Source organism: Symphalangus syndactylus, chromosome 12, assembly GCF_028878055.3.
Source record: "Symphalangus syndactylus isolate Jambi chromosome 12, NHGRI_mSymSyn1-v2.1_pri, whole genome shotgun sequence".
Classification (NCBI taxonomy): domain Eukaryota; kingdom Metazoa; phylum Chordata; class Mammalia; order Primates; family Hylobatidae; genus Symphalangus; species Symphalangus syndactylus.
The window spans coordinates 62947262-62967301 of NC_072441.2; the positions used below are offsets into that span (position 1 = coordinate 62947262).

At 42.9% G+C, this 20040-nt stretch overlaps 1 long non-coding RNA gene across 1 annotated transcript in view; it reads right to left on the bottom strand.

Moving 5' to 3' along the window:
• LOC134733815 (uncharacterized) overlaps window positions 1-20040 on the bottom strand; it is a 53857-nt gene that overhangs the window by 23295 nt on the left and 10522 nt on the right. Inside the window, exon 2 of the long non-coding RNA XR_010117376.1 lies at window positions 10202-10316. This is a non-coding gene — a long non-coding RNA (uncharacterized lncRNA). The remainder of the gene's footprint in view (window positions 1-10201; window positions 10317-20040) is intronic.

Genomic DNA, 20040 nt, shown 5'->3' on the forward strand with positions numbered 1-20040 from the left:
TAAGTTTTAGGGTACACGTGCACAATGCGCAGGTTGGTTACATATGAATACATGTGCCATATTGGTGTGCTGCACCCATTAACTCGTCATTTAGCATTAGGTATATCTCCTAATGCTATCCCTTCCCCCTCCCCCCACCCCACAACTGTCCCCGGAGTGTGATGTTCCCCTTCTTGTGTCCATGTGTTCTCATTGTTTAATTCCCACCTATGAGTGAGAACATGTGGTGTTTGGTTTTTTGTCCTTGCGATAGTTTGCTGAGAATGATGGTTTCCAGTTTCATCCATGTCCCTACAAAGGACATGAACTCATCATTTTTTATGGCTGCATAGTATTCCATGGTGCATATGTGCCACATTTTCTTAATCCAGTCTATTGTTTTTGGACATTTGGGTTTGTTCCAAGTCTTTGCTATTGTGAATAGTGCCACAATAAACATACGTGTGCATGTGTCTTTATAGCAGCATGTCCTTTGGGTATATATATCCTTTGGGTATATACCCAGTAACAGGATGGCTGGGTCAAATGGTATTTCTAGTTCTAGATCTCTGAGGAATCGCCACACTGACTTCCACAATGGTTGAACTAGTTTACAGTTCCACCAACAGTGTAAAAGTGTTCCTATTTCTCCACATCCTCTCCAGCACCTGTTGTTTCCTGACTTTTTAATGATCGCCATTCTAACTGGTGTGAGATGGTATCTCATTGTGGTTTTGATTTGCATTTCTATGATGGCCAGTGATGACGAGCATTTTTTCATGTGTTTTTTGCCTGCATAAATGTCTTCTTTTAAGAAGTGTCTGTTCATATCCTTCGCCCACTTTCTGATGGGGTTGTTTGTTTTTTTCTTGTAAATTTGTTTGAGTTCATTGTAGATTCTGGATATTAGCCCTTTGTCAGATGAGTAGGTTGTGAAAATTTTCTCCCATTTTGTAGGTTGCCTGTTCACTCTGATGGTACTTTCTTTTGCTGTGCAGAAGCTCTTTAGTTTAATTAGATCCCATTTGTCAATTTGGCTTCTGTTGGCATTGCTTTTGGTGTTTTAGACATGAAGTCCTTGCCCATGCCTATGTCCTGAATGGTATTTCCTAGGTTTTCTTCCAGGGTTTTTATGGTTTTAGGTCTAACATGTAAGTCTTTAATCCATCTTGAATTAATTTTTGTATAAGGTGTAAGGAAGGGATCCAGTTTCAGCCTTCTACATATAGCTAGCCAGTTTTCCCAGCACCATTTATTAAATAGGGAATCCTTTTCCCATTGCTTGTTTTTGTCAGGTTTGTCAAAGATCAGATGGTTATCCACCATGATCAAGTGGGCTTCATCCCTGGGATGCAAGGCTGGTTCAACATACACAAATCAATAAATGTAATCCAGCATATAAACAGAACCAAAGACAAAAACCACATGATTATCTCAATAATGCAGAAAAGGCCTTTGACAAAATTCAACAATACTTCATGCTAAAAACTCTCAATAAATTAGGTATTGATGGGACGTATCTCAAAATAATAAGAGCTATCTATGACAAACCCACAGCCAATATCATACTGAATGGGCAAAAACTGGAAGCATTCCCTTTGAAAACTGGCACAAGACAGGGATGCCCTCTCTCACCACTCCTATTCAACATAGTGTTGGAAGTTCTGGCCAGGGCAATTAGGCAGGAGAAGGAAATAAAGGGCATTCAATTAGGAAAAGAGGAAGTCAAATTGTCCCTGTTTGCAGATGACATGATTGTATATCTAGAAAACCCTATTATCTCAGCCCAAAATCTCCTTAAGCTGATAAGCAACTTCAGCAAAGTCTCAGGATACAAAATCAATGTACGAAAATCACAAGCATTCTTATACACCAATAACAGACAAACAGAGAGCCAAATCATGAGTGAACTCCCATTCACAATTGCTTCAAAGAGTATAAAATACCTAGGAATCCAACTTAGAAGGGATGTGAAGGACCTCTTCAAGGAGAACTACAAACCACTACTCAATGAAATAAAAGAGGATACAAACAAATTGAAGAACATTCCATGCTCATGGGTAGGAAGAATCAATATCGTGAAAATGGCCATACTGCCCAAGGTAATTTATAGATTCAATGCCATCCCCATCAAGCTACCAATGACTTTCTTCACAGAATTAGAAAAAACTACTTTAAAGTTCATATGGAACCAAAAAAGAGCCCGCATCGCCTAGTCAATCCTAAGCCAAAAGAACAAAGCTGGAGGCATCACGCTACCTGACTTCAAACTATACTACAAGGCTACAGTAACCAAAACAGCATGGTACTGGTACCAAAACAGAGATATAGATCAATGGAACAGAACAGAGCCCTCAGAAATAATGCCACGTATCTACAATGCTTTCCTTTTGAGTTGCTCTTTGGCTTTCCCAAGGAATAAGATGGCTGTTTAATTTATTCATCCTTCCAATTTCAGATTAAGAGGGACTGGAAAGAACAGGGGCTATAAGGTAAATACTATTATTGTCCCTATTTTATAGATAGGGACACTGAGACTTGGAGGTATCAAGTATCTTGCCTAAGGTCCCACAGCCTGTACATGGTGGTGCTGGAATTGCAATGCAGGTGACTGGCTCTATCACATTATGCTGCCAGCACTACACACCTGGTGAATTACCCCTCAACCTGAGAAGCACTTGCTGCTCCTTGGAGCCCTAAAGGTTAGGCTGGAGTGAGGAAAACTCTGTCTTCCACCTGGGGTTGGGTAACATAAGCAGTGGCTAGAGTTTAGTAGAGAGGATGTAGCCAAAGAGAAATCCCCAAGGAGGCAGAGAGACTCCAAGATTTGAGCAGCTCACCATAGGGATCCAGCCACTTTATCCAGATGGTCACAGATGAGGATTCTAGCAGCAATTGCAAATGACAGGAACTTTCCTTCTCCTGGTTCCACTGTTCTCTGAGCCTCGGTTCTATTTATTTTTTAATCAGTAAAACTGGGAACTCAAATTACTTGTCCAAGATTCCTTCCTCATCAATAGCAAACAAGTATTGAGCAAGGTGGTGAGCCTTTACATAGCAGCATCAGCACCCACCATCCCTCCTGGACAGGAGTGGGCAACAAAGTCCTTGCTTCAAGGTCTTAGATTAGTTGAGAAAACACATTTTGAAGAGTGCATAAACTGGTCCCTGACTGCAGGTTCAAGGGGCCCTTCTAACCGTCAGAGTCCATAAGGCGAACAGGAATTTGGGGAATGACTCCTTCCCATTCCATCCTCCAGTTTCCTCCCATTCCAGGCCTATTTCACCTCCCTGATTTCTTAACCCTCAGACTTCAAGAGGCCACGTGAGCCTTCACATACTTCACATCTTTCTGCGGCAGGACTCTAGGGGGCCAGAGAAGCCTGGGGAGAGGTGGCCCCACGTGCTTTACCCAGAACAGCATTCCTTCAGGTTGAGTTCACCCTGCCCAGACTGGCAGCATGGTGGGCATCCACTCCTCACTTCCATTCTCAAAAAAACATCTGCTTCAACTGTTATCCCAGGCACACAGTCCCCCGACCAGGATGTGAGAGAGCTGGGAAGGAGAAAGAATCGCAATCTGCACACTTGCTTCATTATTCCACTTAATACTCACAGTAGTGCCACCAGTTTATAGAAAAGGAAATCAAGTCTGAAAATGACTTACCCAAGGTCCTATGACATATAGATGGAAAACCAGGACACAAAGGCAAATCTGACTCCAAACCTGCCTCCTAACCACTCAGATATCAGATGTGGCATTCACCCATTCATATCCAGCGAGTTAGCCTTTTATGCACTTCCAAATGGGGGTTTCAGCCCAGCCTAAGGACAGCCTCAAACTCCTTTAGTGAAGTCCGGGCATTCTCTGAAGCAAATGGCCCCACCCATCCACCGTGACAGGCCTGGCCTCCCAGGGCTCCTCTGTGACGCATAGACTGGGCTGTCCCTGCTACTTGAAACACTTTGCTGGGAAGAGATCCCTCCAGCCTTCTCCCTGAGCCATCGCATGTTATCAGCCTCATCCTTCCTTCCTTCCCCATGCAGGAGGGAGCGACTTTGCCAGTCCAGAGGTCTGAGGTCTCAGCCTTGCCAGGTGACATCCGGGGCCTCATAGCCCTTGCTGGAGAGGCCCAACATGCCCACAACCCTCGGAATGTTTGCAGCTTGGCAGAACTGAGTGACCCAGTTTCCCCGGCGGGGAAGCTCACTTGGCTAGTGACCTGTGCAGGGTTTGGCATCTGCACGTCTCTCCTGCCCTCTGCTGGTCACCAGGCAGGAGGCTTGCCAGGGCAGGCAATCCCACGCTGCGTCCGCTGTGGGAATTGACTCTCAGGCCTGTAAATATTTGCTGAATTAACTGAATGAATGAGTGTATTGTGTACAGTTCTAGGCTTTAGGGCCTAAAGTGGCCGAAGAGACAGGAGCTACTCTGGGAAAAGAGTGAATTCTGCTGAGCTGGGCCTGTATTCCCAGCAGGCCTCCCCCTATATTTTCCTCCTGCCTCCCTGCATAACCAGCCCTCTGCTCCCTCACAGGCCCTCCCCTCCCTTACAGCGTGCTGCCATCCTAGGATGAATTAGATCTTCCCAGGCCCAGGTGAACTAGTTTCATCACCACCTGACTCATTACATTTCCTCTACCACATTCCCATGGGGTGGTCTCAAATCTCTATTTGAATGCCTCCAATGGCAGGCACTCACTATCAGGTAGCCCTTTCCACTTTCTGAGGGCTATAATCAAAAGAATGCTCTTCTTTCTTCACACTAAATCAGCCCTGACACTTCCACTTAGAGACCCAGTTCTTACCTGTTGGTCACTCAGAAGTCTGACCAGGCCACCCTGTGACAGCCTTTCAACTCCTTGAAGACGGCAGTCATATTCCTGAGACTTCTCTTCTCTCCCCACAAACACACTGGGCTGTCTACTTCCTGCCATTTATCTTAGTAAGTCTGGAAGTCTCAGACAATGACTCTCCAGTGGTGGAATTCTAAAAGATGAAGTTATTTTGTCTTCTGCACTTGAACTTAGCCAAAAGGCCGAGAAGCGAGTCTGAAGACCTTCTGAAAGGCAGCTTTCTGTCTACTCTAGGAGAAGCCCTAAATCACAAAATGGGATAATTATTTGGTCACAGCTTGCAAATTTACAAAGCTCTTTCATAGGCCACCATCTCAGTGTGTAAAAGTATTTTCATCCCAATTTTAGGGATGAAAACAGCAAGGCCTCACAGATGAAAAATGCTTTACTGGTGATCATACAGGAAGCAAAAGCTAAGTGGTACTCAGACTCAACCTTCTGATTCCAAGTCTACTATTCTTTCTACAAAGGCATTGCTTCTTCTGTCTTTTGAGAACATAAAAAGAAAAAAAAAAAGGCAGATAACAAGTATTGAGCCCTTACTGTATGCCAGACATTGTTCTAAGGGGCTTAATATTTATTAACTTCATGTTCAAAATGACGTTGTAAGGTATGTACACTTATCATTATTCTAATTTTATTTTCCAGGGTTAGTAAATTCAAAATCCAGGACACTAACCAGTGCAATTCAGCTCAGAACTGACACTTAACCACATCACCATGGCTCTCCATGCTTGCTTAAGTTTATACATACATCCATCTTTGTTTCTCTCCTTGTCTCTCATTTATCTGACCAATGATACTGTGGAGAAAGTTAAAGAAGAGTTCCCCAGTGATGGGAGTGGGGAGACTTTCCTTCCTTCCAAGGCAATGAACCAGAGGCAGTGAATCCTAGCTCTGCCACTTTTCAGCAAGTGACCTTGGGCCAAGTTATTCAACCTCCCTCCTCTCCTCGGTTTCATCATCTGTAAAATGGAGGTGCCACCAGCACCGACTTCACTGGGTTTCCATGAGTTATGAGTTAATGTTTTTGTAAAGTGGTTAGAGAAGTGAATTTCTATTACTAAATTTGGACCTTCGGCTGTTTGAGGTGACTGGGGCAAAGTCTAGAGGGTGGGTGAAAGCAGGCACCGTCCTGTGGGAACACAGAAGGAAAGAGCCATGGAGCCCAGACGGAGGATGGGCTGGGGGAGGTGGAATGGAGAGAGAAACTGATGGAGAACCGGGATGACTTTTGGTGGGATCTGACCCTTTCATGGAGTCACAGTTTCTCTGAGTTAAAAAGTATCTTTCTAGGGCATCTAATCCAGCCAAGCAGTGCAGCAGGCACAAGTCTCCAGTCTCAGCCAGAGGCCTTGGAAGATGAAGAATTCCATTTCCTAAGACTGGGGGCACACTGCATTAAAATAAATGACACTTGGCAGGCTGGAGTTGAGGGAGGTTCTCTCCGGCCTCTTGAAGAAACTAGACAGCAGGGATATAAGGTCCAGATGCCTTTACACCTGGCCTCAATTTGGTCTCATATTCTGTTCTCAGGAACAAAACAAAGCTGCAGCAGAACTGCATGAGTTCCAAGCTGATGGCACACTGATAATAATAGCTAACACTTATGAGGGATTCCCATGCACTAGATGCAATTCTGAACGCTCACTTGTGTTAACTCATTTAATTTTTACATCATTGCTTTAACGGTATTAGCCCCACTTTACCCAGGAGGAAATGGATGCACTGGGAAGTTCAAACACGTGATCATCATCGTGCAGCAAGCTGTGATCCAAATCAGAGGATGAGAACCAGACCCTCTGACTCCAGGAGCAATATTCTTAACTATTATAAAAAGCCAGCCATAGGCAGATCACTTGAGGTCAGGAGTTCAAGACCTCCCTGGCCAACATGGTGAAACTCCGTCTCTGCTAAAAATACAAAAATTAGCCAGTCGTGGTGGCAGGCACCTGTAACCCCAGCTACTCAGGAGGCTGAGGCACGAGAATTGCTTGAACCCGGGGGGCAGAGGTTGCAGTGAGCTGAGATTGCACCACTGCACTCCAGCCTGGGTGACAGCAAGACTCCATCTCAAAAAAAAAAAAAAAAACCAGCCATTATCCTCATTTCAGAAATTATTGAAATTGTGTATTAAAGAATATTCATTTTGAAAAAGTAACCAAATCTTTAAAGGCTTCAGAGAAGCAGATTTCTCTTGTAGCTTGTGGCAGCATTTTCTCAGAACCGGACGGGGCCACCAGTAGCGTCCTTCATTCCTATAGCACATATCCGGGTGCTTGTTCCATGCAGGCATGGTATTAGGTTCTGGGGATGCTGCACACAGTGACACACACTCAGTCACTGCCCTAATGGGGTTTTACAACCTGGTGAGGCAGAGAGATACTGGTCAAATAGTCACACCAACATATAATCCACAACTACAATAAATGCTATGAAGGAAAAGTCTAGAATGCTCTAAGAGTGCATTATGGGTAGCAAGAACTGCCCTAGACTGGGGAGCGGGGTCGGGGAGGGATGTGTCAGGAAAAACTTTGCCTCTAGGTTTTTATATAAAAGAATGTCTTTGGGCTAGGTGCAGTGGCTCACGCCTATAATCCCAGCGCTTTGGGAGGCTAAGGAGGGAGGAATGCTTGAGCCCAGGAGATTAAGACCAGCCTGGGCAACATAGTGAGACCTTGTCTCTACGAAAACAAAATATTAATTAGCCAGATGTGATGGCACATGCCTATAGTCCCAGCTACTTGGGAGGCTGAGGTGGGAGGATCACTTGAGCCCAAGAGGTTGAGGCTGCAGTGAGCTATGATCAGCCACTGCACTCCAGCCTAGGTGACAGAGTGAGACCCTATCCCTTAAAAAATATATATTTTTTTCTAAGGTTATTTCAGAGTTAGTGTAAATAATGGACATGGACTCAAGTTTCACTTAGAGTTTCAATACTTAGACACAGGAAATCTCCAAGAAACTTCTGAGACTGCATAGTCCTGGGGTAAAGAGGGTCAAAAATGCTTCTGGGGTGTCCATAGTGAGCTGGCATGAAGGAATCTTCATTGATCCCAGGAACTTACAGTGCTCTGGCTCTTGTTTCTAGAAATGACAATCCCTACACATTCACAGCATGCCCTACCCAGCCTTTAGTAGCAGACTGATGTTAGGAGCCCTGGCTGGCTCTGGAGCCAGATGGACACGTGTGGTAAATTCCTTAATTTCTAGAGTCTTCAGTTTCTACTCTATAAAATGGGTTGATAATAATATCTACTTCCAGGGTTAATGTGAGACGTAAATGAGATAAGACATAGGAAGTACCTGAGAATTATGTGGATCGCAGCAAGTGTTCAATCAATGTTAGCTAGTATAGCCTCCAACTCTAACTACAAACAGGCAGGATAGTGAGATGAACCTGTATTTATCTCAAGATGTAACATGGAATTTCATTTCTTTCTAAGCAAACCATTGCTTATTTCTACACCATTGTTTCCTTCTTTTCTTCCTTTCCTATTTACCTGCCAGTTTACATGATCTAATTTTATAAACCTTCATGGGAAAAGGTCACATGACAAAAAATTGCTTGGTATTTCCTATGTGAAAAGACAAAAGAGAATCAATATGGAAACTGAATTCCGTTCAACATTCCCAACGGTTATTTATAAAATTTACCCAGAGGGAGAGAAAGAATTCTAAATATAAAAATCACATAGAAATTTCCATTTAGGGAGCTCCAAAATACTTTATTTTTAATGTATTATTATGATTGCAGAGGCTATTGTTAAATTTCAGATGCTGCGGTAACACTGTGGGGGTGGCAAGAAAACCTGCAGGTGGATTTCTCCCACAACATCTCTGGGGCCCGGGGAAGAGGGGGTCTTCATGAGTAGCTTTCAGAGCTCAACCACACTCTAAGAAGCTACCTTGATGGTGGCTCCGGGCAGTGCACTGCAGAAATGCTTTTCTCTCTCCCCAAATTGGAAATGAATCTATAACGAAAAATATGACTCCTCAGGGGATTCCTGCCTAGGTGTGTCCTATGTGTGTGTGAAAGCTGCATCCAGATTCCTGACCCTCTGAGGGCAGGAAAGCAGCTTCTGCTCCCCCAGTCTCTAATAGAACACTCTATCACTTATCTCCCTCCCTCGACAATGACTGGAAGGCTGCCTCTCCAGGCAAAAGTAATTGCTAACCATAATTATACTTGACATTTGGACAACACTTTATAGCCACTAATTAGTTAAATGCACACAGCACCCTGTGAGAACCAGAAGGATCCCAGCTCTACTTCATGGAGGGGAAAGGCTGGGTGGGGAGTAGGACCTCAGGTGCAGCTCGAATCAGAGAGGCAATGTTTCCAGGCCCTGCTGCCACTCCCTGCCCAGCACCACGAGCTCTGGGCAGCTATTAATAACAAGGATGTTAGTTTTCTTCTCCCTCAGAAAGACAATGAGGTGAAGGTCCCCTAAAGTATTTCTTCTGCTATGGTAATGGTAATACAAACAGTACAGTCAGCAATCTCTGCATCAATCCGAAGCCCTGGTTAACTGACTACCAAGCACCTTTTGAGCTCTGACCATACATATATCTGTACTTCACCTGTGCTGAACATCGTGGGGAAAAGGCAGGCCTCCATTCCTTCCCTCAAGGAGCTCATAACCTAGCTGCACTGGAGTGGGGCAAAATAGCGGCCATGAAATAATCAGAGGGTAAGTCAACAGGAGACAATGATGTGGAACGAAGTTTGCTGAAGACTGAATGAAGGAAGGACTTGTTGCTCCAGCTCCTGGGAGTGCCGTGAGTGGACAACCAGCAGCTGTCAGCCACTCGGGGATTTCCTCAACTGCAGAGAGCTGCCTTGCCCAAGCTCATGCTCCTTTCCACGGTGGCCCATCCAGTGACTGGACAATGCAGAAACATAAAGGCTCATCCGTCTTAGCCCATTGTGGGACAACTCTGAAGGAACATTCTAACTCCAGAGCTCCCGACTGAGTCAGCTGAGGCTGTGTTGGGCCTGTATTGCAGCTTCACTTTTTATCCTTCCCAGTTCTAATTCCTTCTCTTCCCTGCCACAGGTGTCCATCTCAAAGTAACCCCTTAAGAAAAACCCTGCATGCTAAGCTCTGCCTCAGAGTTCACTTCCCAGGGAACCCAATATTAGAAATTTAGATAAATGGACCTCAGTTAGGGGCCCACTCAAGAATTAGGGAAGTGGGATGTGGAAACAACATAAAGGAAGAAGAAAAAAATAGGATTTTGTAGCAGATTATTTTCAGAGAGAGAAAAGTCAAAGATAAAAGGTTTTAGTCAGCCTGTGCAACACAGAGAAACCCTGTCTCTACAAAATATACAAAAATTAGATGGGCATGGTGGCATGTACCTGTAATCCCAGCTACTCGGAGGGCTGAGGTGGGAGGATGGCTTGAGCCCAGGAGGCAGAGGTAGTGAGCCGAGATGGCACCACTGCACTCCAGCCTGTGTGACAGAGCAATTCCCTGTCTCAAACAAAAAAAAAAGAAAAATGTTTTAGTCTATGTTTAAAAAAAAAGTTATCATATTACAATAATAATAATAATAATAATGGGATGGAGGTTTATTGTGATAAATTCTCCTTTAGACTTGAGTTGACAACAAAACTTCCAAGTGGAGATATCTTGGGGGCAATTGTGTATATAAGATAAGTCAATTTGGGAGCTATGTCGATTGTTTTTTCCAAAGATGGCCACAACACGTGTACCCATCCCACATGTTCTTCTATACTGTCAACTGGCCATTGCCCTCATCAAGAAGTGGAGTCTAATTCTTCCCACCCCCCTTGAATCTGGACCACTTGAGACTGCTTCAACTAATTGAGTACAGTAGAGGAGATGTGTGACTTCTGAAGCTAGATCAGAAAAGGCCATGCAACTTCTGCCTGGTTCTCTTGAAATGAAGCCATATGTCATGTAAGAAGTCTGACTACCTCCAGACTACCCTGCTGGAGAGGCTGTGTACAGCAGATGACAGCTGGCATCAACTGCCAACCATGCATCTTTATTTATCTTAGCACAGACAAGATAAATAAAGCCCCAACCAACATCCAACTACAACTATGAGGGAGACCTCAAGTGTGAACCACCCAGCAGAGCCCTTCCAAAATTTCTGACCCACAATTCTTTTAAGCTACTAAGCACTGGAATAATTTGTTACGTAGCAATAGTAAGGGGGAAAGGGTCATTAGCAGAGAAAAGAATAGAACCTCATCATTCTGTCCTGCACAATACCTTCCTGTCTTCCAGTCTTGCTCCACCCCACTCTGCCCTGCTTCATCTACCCTACCCTATCACTATCTACCTTCCACATAGCCACCAGGGATCCTTCTTAAGCAGTTCCCAGCTAATCTGATCAAATCACTTTTCTTGAAAACCTTCCATGGTCCCTAACGGCCTGTAAAGGTCCTCAGATTTCAGTGTGCATTCAAAGCCATCTATATGATACACAGTATGTATCAGTAATCATCTGTGTGATGGTTAATTTTTGTGTCAACTTGATTGAGCCACAGGGTGTCCAGACATTTGGTCAAACATTATTCTGAGTATGTCTGTGAGGGTGTTTCTGGGTAAGACTAACATTTGGCCGGGCGCGGTGACTCACACTGGTAATCTCAGCACTTTGGGAGGCCGAGGCAGGCAGATCACTTGAGTCCAAGCACTCGAAACCAGCCTGGCCAACATGGTGAAACCCCATCACTACAAAAAATACAAAAATTAGCCAGGTGGGCATGCTGGCAGGTGCCTGTAATCCCAGCTACTCAAGAGGCTGAGGTATAAGAATCGCTTGGACCTGGGAGGCGGAGGTTGCAGTGAGCTGAGATCACACCACTGCACTCCAGCCTGGGTGACAGAGTGAGGCTCTGTCACAAAACAAACAAACAAACACCTAACATTTGACCTAGTAGACTGAGTAAAGCAGACTGCCCTCCCTAATGTGGGTAAATCTCATCTAATCAATTGAAGACCCAAATAGAACAAAAGGGCTGAGTAAAAGGAAACTCCTTCTGCCTGACTACTTGAGCTGCACACGGGTCTTTTCCTGCCTTCAGATTCCCACTAAAAAATGGGTTGTTCTTGGGTCTCAAGCCTGCCAACTTTCAAATAAAACTAACATTGAGGCCAGGCACAGTGGCTCACAGCTATAATCCCAACACTTTGGGAGGCTGAGGCGGGCAGATCACCTGAGGTCAGGAGTTCGACATCAGCCTGACCAACATGGAGAAACCCCGTCTCTACTAAAAATACAAAAAATTAGCTGAGTGTGGTGGCACATGCCTGTAATCCCAGCTGCTCAGGAGGCTGAGGTAGGAGAATCACTTGAACCCAGGAGGCAGAGGTTGTGGTGAGCTGTGATCACGCCATTGCACTCCAGCCTGGGCAGCAAGAGTGAAACTCCATCTCAAAAATAAATAAAAGAAACTAACATCATCAGCTCTCCTGAGTCTCAAGCTAGCTGATTGCAGATCTTGGGACCTCTGAGCCTCCATAATTGCATAAGCCAATTCCTTATAATAAATCATATACATATGTATACACACACAGAGTCATGAGCCACATAATGACATTTTGGTCAATGATGAATACTGTTTTATAGGACAATGGCCCTATAAGATCATAATACTGTATTTTTGCTATACTTTTTCTAGGTTTAAATATGTTAGATGCACAAATACTCCTGTGTTACAATTGCCTACAGTATTTAGTACATTAACATGCTGTACAGGCGTGTAGCCTAGGAGCAATAGGCTATCCATATAGCCTAGGTGTATAGTAGACTATGCTCTCTGGGTTTGTTTAAATACACTGTATGATGTTTACAGAACGGTGAAATCACCTAATGATGCTTTTCTCAGAATGTATCCCTATTGTTAAGTAACACATAGGATCCAGGAATTTGCTTTTTAAAACAAGATCCCCAAAACAAAAACAATAAATAAATAAAAATAAAATAAAATGAAAAAAAAAACAAGATCCCCAGGTGATTTTGATTTTGATTCTGACACCAGTTGACAAACCTTAACCTACAGAATACAGTCCTTCAAAGCCCATTATTCTACACTCCCTTTTGTTAAACATAAAAATCTCACCGCCATCCTCAAGAAGACAATGGCTTTGCTGCAGAACCTCTGGAACTTCTATTTTTACCTATATTTGTCCAGTTTTCCTAGTTTGAGCTTTAATTTCTGTAATTCATATCATGAAAACAATAATTTTATTCTCATTCTTGTTATATAAATGTATAAAATTGAATCTATAAGTTAATATTTTATGTAATGTGGTTTTAAATATGCATGTTTGTAAAATTTATAAGTTAAATTGCAACAGTAGGAATACATTTTTCATATGCAATCCCCCTTCAGATACACATTGTTCCTTTCACCATCACCTTCCATGACTCCAGAGACTGTAATACTCTGCCTCACTGGGTTGAAAACCACTACTTTAGCTAGTGAAGGCTCCCTAGAGATCCCTGTTTGTGCTATTATCTCCACTTAGAAGACTACTTGTTTCTTTGACAAATATTTGTTGAAAATTTAGCACATGCCAGGCATGGTGCTATGCAATGTACCCCCTCCCCGCATAGAGAAGTAATCGATTCTTTCTCTGAGGGCCACAGGCCCTGAGTGTGCACTTCTATAACAGCCTCTCCACTCCATGATATAGTTAGCTGACTCCTTCACTACACTGTGCAGCCTCTAACATCAGGGACTACATCTTGTTCATCTTTGTATCCTGTCACTGGCACAGTGCCCAACACCCAGTAGGAACTCAATTAATGTTGATGAATGAGTTAATAAACCAATGATGATAGTCCAGTGTCTGGCACAGCATAGATGACCAATAAATATTGGTTGAAATGAAATTGAATTGAAAGTGCAGGTCACAGAAACAAAGGCAGGAAGAATTTAAAGAAAGAGGAGTTATGACACTGTCAAAAAGATACCAAAAGATCAAAGAGGGTAAGCACTGGGGTGAAAAAGAAAGAGAAAACATTGGATTTGACGAAACAAGTTAATATTAAGTCCTAGCATTAGCAGCGACGGACAAAACATTTATCACAAAACCAACAAGATCAGTATTTAATTGTCTTCAGCGTATTCGTGGTACTTCTTTAAATCCAGTTACTGGTTATGTAAGTTCCTGTGAATGCTGCAGGTTTATTATGCCTCACTCTTCACTGCATAGCCAGTTAAAATGCTCACACACAAAGATCTTCTACTCACACTTGAATTTTAGATTTAACAATATAATTGTATTTTCTATGAAAAGATGAGACCACCAGCTAAGATGTGATCGCCCCAGATACTTTCTCTCTCCATTCATTCACCAAACAAATGTTTACTGTGCTACATACTGTGCTGAGTAGAGTCCATTCTTCAGCTAACTGTGCAGGTTCTATTTGTAGAACTTGTTTGTGCTTGTGGCACCATTTAAAACATCTTAAATCCTAGACTTGCCTGGATTCCCAAGGCAGCTTGACTCTTGGGAAATTTCTCTCTCTCTCTTTTTTTTTTTTTAAAACAGAGTCTCACTCTGCCACCCAGGCTGGAGTGCAGTGGCGTGATCTCGGCTCACTGCAACCTCCACCTCCTGGATTCAAGCAATTCTTGTGCCTCAGCCTTCCAAGTAGCTGGGACTACAGGTGTGCACCACCACACCTGGTTAATTTTTGTATTTTTAGTAAAGACAGGATTTCACAATGTTACCCAGGCTGGTCTCAAACTCCTGACCTCAAGTGATTCGTCTGCCTCGGCCTCCCAAAGTGCTGGGATTACAGGCATGAGCCACCGTGCCCGGGCAATTCTTGGGAAATTTCTCTTAGTACACATTTGGAACACTTCCTGCCATTTGCTGCTTCCAGAAACAGCACTAGCATTGGCATCCAAGTTGTCTCTCTTGAGTAGAAGTGTTGCCCCCAGTATGTCCTGGTTTATATCCTGTGGTCAAATAAGTTGAGGGCTTCTTTAGTGCAGGATTTGACAGTCTTTTATATGAAAATATGTGTGTGGGGGGGGGTAGAGATGGAGGCTTAAATAATATGTTATAAAGTGTTTTCTAAAGTCGTTTGACTTTTTACTCAACTTCATTTTATAAGATATTTGAAAATATTATCATAGATTACATTCATTCATTCACTCAGCAACAATTTTTGTTTGCCAGTTATGTGCCTGGCAGTGTGCTGAGACTGGATAAAATGGTGACTAACCAGACATACTGTCCTGACATTATGAAGACTTGGGGGGAGATACACATGAATCAAATGCACTAAACTGTAAATCAAATAATCATAAGAAATATAAAATTGTAATTTTGACAGGTGTAATAAAGAAAAGTCACATTACATGGCCAAATGAGAGCCTATAATAGGCAGCTTCAGTCTGGTCAGGGAAGGCTGCTCTGAGGAGGTGACCTGGGGCTGATATCTAAAGTATGAGTAGGAGTTCACATGGGGATGAGGGTGCAGAAGAGTATTTGCCCCAGGATGGGATAGAAAGAAAGCCAGTGCAAGAATGGAGAGCAAGATGAGGCTAGAACGATAGAAAAGGCCACACCATATAGGGCCCTATAGGCCATGTTGGGAATTTGTTTTTATCCAAGGAGTATGGAAGCCGTTCAAATTGCTGAGTGGAGAACTCATCAGAGGTGAGCCAGAGTGAATCTAGGTGAGCTGTTTAAAAAGCTATTGAAGTGGTTCAGGATGGTGGTAACTTGGCCTAAGATGATGGTGGTGGAAGAGATGCTGAAAAAAAATCAATTCATGTGTCTAGATCAATCCCTCTTCTAAAAAGCAGTTGAACCCACACAGAGTTGGCTTTGTAATAACTCATAGATACCCATTCACTTCTCCAGAAATCTCCCCTCTGTACCTAAAGGATTGGGAATGGGGAAAGAAGTGGCCTGCTCTTACCTCAATTCATTCAAGCAAAGCATTGTGTAGAAACATGTCTTAAAATGAGAGATGTTCTCTGGAACATCTACTATTAGGATCCAAAATGAGCCCCAGGACTCTCTTTCCAGCCTAACACCCACCTGTAACCATGCTCTTTGGGGCCTACCATTTACTCTTCATGACTGCAAGTTTGATTTATGTACCTGGGAATTTCAAAGCTGGGAGGGATTATAGAAGTCATCATCACCCTCAACCATATGCAAAAATTCCTTTATTTCTGAAAAACGTCTCAAACAAGAGTCAATTCATTCTATTCCCAATTATACTAATTATTAGAATCCCAAATACAAGTCTTTCATCCTGTCCCCAAGCCTCTGGGGTCTTTAGAGTTTAAGCATCATCTCACAACTGCCCATAGCAATTCCTGACATTCTTACAGTTACCTACTCTCTTATTTACTCACAACAACTCCAGTTTACAGAGGGGTTAAGTGCCATGCCCAAGGTTACACACTAAGGACACTTAGAGTCAGCACCCCTCATAAAACATTGCTTGGAATGTAATCAGAATTCTATACTGTGCATTCTGTACTGTCTGGAGTGTTACAATGAACACATATAACTGGCCTGGTTTTCCCAGTCTGTGCTGGTCTACTTTCACTAAATTTTTACACTTGACAACTTTTTTTTTGACAGATAAAAGTCTATGTATTTATCGCATACAAGATAATATTTTGAAGGCTTAACTTTTAAATATTTATATTTTAATTATTCATTGACTAATTTTTAAGTGTACCTGGTTTTTGTCCCCATATAAGCAAATTCTGGGTAGGAATCATATCATGATTTTCTCCCTGTATTTTAACTGTATTAGGCACATAAAATATAATTAATAATGATTAATTAGTTGATTTATTAAAGGAAATCACATTTTTTTTTTTTTTTGAAACAGAGTTTCGCTCCGTCACCCAGGCTGGAATGCAGTGACATGATCTTGGCTCACTGCAACCTCTGCCTCCTGGGCTCAAGCGATTCTCCTGCCTCAGCTTCCCGAGTAGCTGGGACTACAGGTGCCCACCACCATGCATGGCAAACTTTTGCATTTTCTGTAGAGACGGATTTTCGCTATATTGCCCAGGCTGGTGTCGAACTCTTGATCTCAAACAATCCCCCCGCCTCAGCCTCCCAAAGTGCTGGGATTTGAGGTGTCAGCCACCATGCCCTGCCTGGAACTCACAATTTAAAAATTACATGGCAATACTGCTTTTACTCATGCTACACATATATAAACATTTGCAGAAATCCACTTTTTTGCTTTTTTTTTTTTTTTTTTGAGGCAGTGTCTCTATCTGTCCCCCGGGCTGGAGTGCAGTGGCTCGACTCAGCTCACTGCAACCTCTGCCTCCCTGGTTGAAGCAATTTCTCCTGCCTCACCCTGCTGAGTAGCTGGGATTACAGGCACACACCACCACGCCTGGATAATTTTTGTATTTTTAGTAGAGACAGGTTTCCCCATGTTGGCCAGGGTGGTCTTGAACTCTTAACCTCAAGGAATCCACCTACCTTGGCCTCCCAAAATGCTGAGATTATAGGTGTGAGCCACCACGCCCAGCCAAAACTCCACTTTTTTTCTACTAGATGATTTACAGCTGTTTCAAGAGGCTGGATTTCTCTAAACTTGGTCTCATCTCGCTAATAGTGGGCTCACAGAAATAGCTTGTGAGATCTCAGAAGTTGATTGCATTTGTGTGACAGAATTGATGTGCTAAAACACCCCAGAAAATATCTGAATCTACCACGTTTTGTCCAATTGAAACACAGTTGGCTGGGAGCAGTGGCTCATGCCTATAATCCCGGCACTTTGGGAGGCCAATGCGGTCTTGTATTTAATTAATTTTAAAACCATAACAAAGAAGAGGAAAAAGAAAAAAGAAACACAGTTGGTAACAGATGTACTCATATTCTATCAACTTTATAACCATACCAGTTTTTATAGGTGGGTGGAATTTCAGATGTGAGAGATAGGAAGACTACATAGAATATACTCTCAAGAGCTCTTTAAATTAATATATCCACCAGACACTAGAAACAGCCAGAGAATTTTTCCTAATACCCAATAAACAGCTGAAAATCAAACTTTTATTGTCTCTGACTGTAGACGCTTTGTCCAATAATTGAGAGTCCCTGAATCTCCATCTCCTTTGCAAGACACCTAAATTTTGCCTCTAAACTGTCCACAATCAAGTGAAATACTCTCTTGTGGTTGCTATAAACTATTGAGGTTAAAGTACCATTCTTGAAGCAGGCAATTAATAACATAGTTACTGTATATTTGTACATTTTACATTTCTATAGAATTGTCTGCACCACTTGTTATCAACTTTCCCCTGTTAAAATATTGTACTTATTCACAACACAGAACAGGAGAATGGATATTGGTTATGCAACAAGCAGTGTCATCCACAATATGGAAGGATGACTTAAAATCAAATACTTTGCACAGACTGTGGTGGTGGCCAGGGGACCAATCAGGGTACACATATTATTCTTCTTAAATATTTGTAAAATATATTAGATCTCTAAGCCTCAGTTTCATTTTCTGAAGGAAAGGGGATTATAAGCCTACCTGTCTCCTGGGGTTGTTGTGAGGGTAAAGTAAGCTAATGTGAGGAAAGTTTTAGCTGAGTGCCTGGCATGTAGTATGTGCTCAATAAAGGCTGGCTTTTATTTGTCAGTGAATGAATCATGTGATGATTTATTTGTTCACATTTCTACTTTGGGAAGGAGAGGCAGCTTCTCAAGACCCATGTCATTTCCAACAACCTGTTTCACATGGGATACAGTGGAAAGTGTCCAGTGGTGGCAGTCAGTGGACTTGAGTTCTGTCCCTTGCAGACTTATGTGCCAAATTGGGAAAGTCACAAAACATAGAATTACAGGACTTAACAGGGAGAGATTCTGTCTAGAGAATCTGGGGCTCCTGAATGGTGCTACTGCTCCTTTCCCTTCAACTCTACTGCCTCCCTCTTTAAAAACAAAACAAGGAAGGCCGGGCATGGTGGCTCACACCTGTAATCCTAGCACTTTGGGAGGCCGAGGCGGGTGGATCACAAGGTCAGGAGATCGAGACCATCCTGGCTAACACAGTGAAAGCCCGTCTCTACTAAAAATACAAAAAATTAGCCGGGCATGGTGGCGGGCACCTGTAGTCCCAGCTACTGTGGAGGCTGAGGCAGGAGAATCGCTTGAACCCAGGAGGCTGAGCTTGCAGTGAGCCGAGATCACGCCACTGCACTCCAGCCTGGGCAACAGAGTGAGACTTCATCTGAAAAACAAAAAACAAAAAACAAAAAACAAGGCCGGGTGCAGTGGCTCAAGCCTGTAATCGCAACACTTTGGTAGGCCAAGGCGGGTGGATTACCTGAGGTCAGGAGTTTGAGACCAGCCTGACCAAAATGCTGAAACCCCGTCTCTACTAAAAATACAAAAAATTAGCCGAGCGTGGTGGCAGGTGCCTGTAATCCCAGCTACTCAGGAGGCTGAGGCAGGAGAATCCCTTCAACCTGGGGGGCGGAAGTTGCAGTGAGCAGAGGTCGCACCATTGCACTCCAGCCTGGGCAACAAGAGCGAAACTCCATCTCAAAAAAAAAAAAAAACAAATACCAACAACAACAATCATAATTAGCTGAATTTTAGTTTTCTAAATCTGCAATTTAGTTTTCTAATCTGCAATTAAGATATTAATATTTGTCTTTACTCATATGATTATTCTGAGAATTGAATTAGATAATGTAAGTCAAATCATGAAATGACATGCTATAGTTGAATCCTACTAAGTACCATGGACTTTACATGCATTGTGTCATATAATTCACCCAGTATGGAGTTGTGGAAGAAACTGCTGGTTGGCCCCAGTGTCTGCTCTTCCCCTTTTCCTTAGATATAAAACCTCTGCTTTTCAACTGGGCTAAAATAAATTTAAAAATACACTTCCCAGCCTCCCTTGCAGCTAAATGTAGCCAGATGTCTATGTTTTGGCTAATGAGATACAGGTGGAATTTTAGTGTGTCACTTCCAGGTAGTGTTGTAAAAGGAGCTGGCATGCTGCTGTTCCTCCCTTCTTTCCTGTTGGCTGACTGGAATGCTTATCATGGCTGCAACTTGAGAAGCCACGTCAGATCATAATGCAGTAGAAGTGCAGAGCCACAAAATAGAAGGAAATAATCTGTTCCTTGAAAGTTTTCTGAGTCATTTAGAGGAAATTGGAGATATCCCTTTACTTTACCCTTTGTGAACC